Genomic DNA, 4,448 nt, shown 5'->3' on the forward strand with positions numbered 1-4,448 from the left:
AGGCTCCCCCGTGCCTGGGATTCTCCAGGCAAGAACACTGGAGTGGGTTGCCATTTCCTTCTCCAATGCATGAAAGGGAAAAGGGAAAGTGAAGTTGCTCAGTCGTGTCAGACTCTTCGAGACCCCATGGTCTGCAGCCTACCAGGCTCCTCCGTCCATGGGATTTTTCAGGCAAGAGTACTGGAGTGGGGTGCCATTGCCTTCTCCATCAGTGTGCTCAGGCACCCACATCTCTGTCTGTAGGGATTGAGAGAGGGCACGGTACATGTGTACATTCCCCCAAACTTCCCATCACGTGTAGGGGAAGAAGGCACTCAGGGATCCAATGGCCACAGCATCTGTCCGCAGCAGGCACTGGCTACCAGAGCTGTAGAACCTTCAAATTCATTTTGAGGGGCAAGGCCAGAGCCTCCCAAAGGCAATGAAATCCACTTGGTACTAGCACCTCTGTTTAAACTATAGCTATAATGAACAGCAGGCTTCCTTGGTGGCTCAGTGATAAAGAATCCACCTGCCAATGCAGGAGACTCAAATTGGATCCCTGGGTCAGGAAGATCCCCTGGAAAAGGAAATGGCAACCCGTGTCTAGTATCCTTGCCTGGGAAATCCCATGGACAGAGGAGTCTGGTGGGCTACAGTCCCTGGGACTGTGAAAAAGTCAGACACGACTTAGTGACTAAACAAGAAACAGCAGTTTTCAGGTTTAGGTGCTTAGAAGTTTTTTTTTTTTTTCAATAAAGATGCACATTGATATTGTTGCAAGAAGACTTGAGAACTACTCTTGAGCAACACAAGACTATTTTTAAAAGAAAAAAAGAAGATATTCTCAACATTCTACCCAGCTGGGCTAAAACTTCAGGTTCTGACCCCCAGCTAGAGTGACCACAGAATGGGAAGAACCAAAGGTACCAGATAAAGCTGGTGTTTGTATGTTCTGCCAAACAGTTTTTACTTTATTCAGAAGTCAATGGAAAGTCATCTCAGGCATTGAGGCAGAAGATGGCATGATTAGGTCTATATTTGAGATGGATTACTCTGCAAGCAGAGTGGGGGTTGGAATGTGATGGGTTACACTGGAGGCAGATGGGTGAGGGAGCTCGGGTAGATGCAACGCTTTTCCTTTTCCAGCCCAGAGAACGGTCTCCAGAAAGCATTGCAATTATCCACATTAGTGATTCTAGTATTAACAATTTGAACCTTATAAATCTTTTCTTCTTAGATGAAAATAGAGTGGAGTTTGTAATGAAGCACTCTGTGCCAACCCTACCTGATGTTTTATACACAGTATAGAGCACACAGTACCTGGCAGGCATCCTCCCTAAGTTTTGAGGCAGCCAGTCCTGCAATGAAAGCTCATTAGCTGTGCAGTCATCAAGGAAAAACTGGACCGCTTTCCACCATATCAGAGGCTGTGAAAGGACCACATTCTGTGTCTCAACTGGTGAGCCTGTCGAGGTTGGGGTAGATTTCCAGGAACTGTGGCAGCTTTGAAGTGTCTGACCTAAGAGAGATTAAAATAAACTTCAGTTCTGCTCTATCACACCCCAGCCAAAATGGGAGGCACCGCGAGGGGGGCAGGAGAAAGTGGTGGAAGAGGAAGGGAAAACTGAAGTCACAGTCTCCTCATTGGCTTTGCCTTGAATTCACCAACACTGCTCTGCTGTCATCAAATTAGCGGAGGCAACAGTGCTTGGGGAAATAGCTACAATACATGAGTCTTTTCTCTAGTTGCTGAGGAGTGGCTATGAATGATTTTATGAGAAAAGAATCTATCCCTGGGGCCCCATCTAACAGGATCAATTCCTACTTGCTCCCTCAGCCAAGTCTCATGTATCGCCCATGTACCTAGTCACTTAGTTCCTTAGAAACATATCTGTTTCTGAGTCTCTGAAAACACGCGAAATATAAAAAGATAAAACAACTCTTCCCTCTGTTAAGACGCAGAATCAATCTTAGACTGCTTAGAGCTAGAAAGAATCTAATCCAACGGTTTTCAAGTTCGTTTTAGTATCTGATCCCTTCAGATGAAATCCGGTGAAGAAGTTCAAATAATATGTGAACAGAAAGCAGAGCTGCTTTTATTGAAAGGCATTTCTGGCTGGGCAATGCCTCTATTTTTGTCACATCTCCAACACCCTATTTTGTGAATTAATTCTTTGAACAGCCAGGACTTAAAGGAGCAAAGTCTGAAAGTCATGATGAAACAAGTTCTTCCATTTTACAGAGGACAAAAATGAGTCCCAGAGAGTTCATAGTTATTTGGTTTTATGAGGGCTCCCCAGAGTAGTCATTTGCTAAGAAACACTTGTGAAAAAAATAATGTTTTCTTGATGGATGATGACGTAGGTGCACAGATATATTAAATGCAACTTGAGCATTTATCAATGGATATTATTTTTTATTCAGCCCCTTAATTTTCACATCATATTTTAAAAGGTAAAGGAAGTGAATTTGCCATTAACCATATGAAATTTTTTGGAACTAACTGATTCTCCCTAAAGCTTACTAAGAGAAAAATTTAACCCTAAAGCTATAACCAAATGTTTGAGACTGTGAGAAAATCAGAATACTCAAAAATTAATCCAGGAAATGAGTGTATCCCACGTGTGCATGCAAGCTCAGGCATGTCTGGCTCTTTGAGACCTCATAGACTGTAGCCCTCCAGGCTCCTCTGTCCCTGGGATTTCCCAGGCAAGAATACTGGAGTGGGTTGCCATTTCCTTCTCCAGAAGATCTTCCTGACCCAGGGACTGAACCCACATGTCTTGCATTGACAGGTGGATTGTTTACCGCTGAGCCACCAGGAAAGCCCATGACACACTTTATGACTTGTATTTTTTATATATATATAGCAGCTTTATTGAGCTATAATTCACATATTATGCAATTCACCATTTAAAATATACAGTTAAAAAAAAAGTTAAAAAAAATATACAGTTAGGTGGCTGAGATTGTGGAGTAGGAAGAGCCTAAGCTCATCTCCCACAGGCATATCAAAATCACAACTGTTCACAGAGCAACTATTAATGAGAAGGACATGAAGACTAGCTGAGAAGATCTTCTACAGCTGAAGATATGAAGAAGAACACTACAATAAAGACGGGTAAGAGGGGCAGAGATGTGAGATACGTGAGACCCACATTCCCAGGTAGATGACTCACAAACAGATAATTGCAGACATTCTCCCCAAGGAGCTAGGAGTCTGAGCCCAATACAGAGCTCTAGGCCTAAAGAATCCTAAACAGTTGGCTTGGAAGGCCAGTGGGGTTTTATATACATATATGTGGTATATTAGACCACAAAACCCATCTCAGTGAATTTAAGAAGACTGAAACTATATCAAGCATCTTTTCCAACAACAATATAGGACTAGAAATCAACTACAAGGGAAAAAAAATGTGGAAAACCACAAACACACATAGGCCAAATAATATGCTACTAAACAACCAGTGGGGCTTCCCATACGATGTAGAGGTAAAGAATCTGCCTGACAATGCAGGAGACTCAGGAGACACGGGTTCAATCCCTGGATCAGAAAGATCCCCTGGAGAAGGCAATGGCAAGCTGCTCCAGTATTTTTGCCTGAAAAAAATTCCATGGACAGAGAAAACTGGTGGGCATGAAAACTGATTCACAGGATCACAGAGTCAGATGCTACTGAACGACTGAGAACACACAACCAGCCAATGGATCAATGCAGAAATCAAAGAGGAAATTAAAAAAAAAAAAAAAACACCTGGAGACATGAAAATGAAAACAATGATCCAAAAATCTGTGGGATGCAGCAAAGCAGTGCCAGGAGGGAAGGTGATAGCAATACAACCCTTCCCTAAGGAAATAAGAAAAATCTCAAGCAATCTAAACATACGCCTGAAGGGACTAGAAAAAGGAGGACAAACCAAACTCAGTTGAGAATGTTTCCTTTAAATCAAAGGTTAACCGATGTAGCTCACCATTGTAACAGAATAAAGAGAAGAAAAAAAACCCATAGAACTAAACAGGCGACGATAAAGGCATTTGATAAACTTCACCATTTATCCGTGGTTTAAAAACCTCTGTGGTACAGCCACACTGGGAAATAGTTCAGCACTTCCTTATAAAACTGAACATGAAACCACCATACGACACAGCAATTTGCACTCATGGACATTTATCCTGGAGAAGTGAAAACTGACATTCACACAAAAATCTATACATAAATTTCCAGAGCAGCTTTATTTGTATAGCCCCAAACTGAAACAACCCAGATGTCTTTCAATGGGTGAATGTTTGCACAAAGTGTGATATATCCATACTAAGGAAAGCAGTAAAAAAGAATGAACTCTTTATCTGTGAAACAACTTGGATGAATCCCCACGGAATTATATTGAGTGAAAAAAAAAAACAGTTCCTGAAGATTGCGTACTACATGATTTATTTGATTTGTATAAAATGTTTGAAGATGAAAT

General features: G+C 41.7%; 1 non-coding gene across 1 annotated transcript; it reads right to left on the reverse strand.

Moving 5' to 3' along the window:
- Positions 1–365: 365 nt before the first annotated feature.
- On the reverse strand, positions 366–502 carry LOC113899600. The gene has a single exon (XR_003512943.1). It is a non-coding gene; the product is annotated as a small nucleolar RNA SNORA68 (small nucleolar RNA).
- Between the last annotated feature and the right edge of the window lie 3,946 nt (positions 503–4,448).

This window comes from Bos indicus x Bos taurus, chromosome 1, assembly GCF_003369695.1.
Source record: "Bos indicus x Bos taurus breed Angus x Brahman F1 hybrid chromosome 1, Bos_hybrid_MaternalHap_v2.0, whole genome shotgun sequence".
Classification (NCBI taxonomy): Eukaryota; Metazoa; Chordata; class Mammalia; order Artiodactyla; family Bovidae; genus Bos; species Bos indicus x Bos taurus.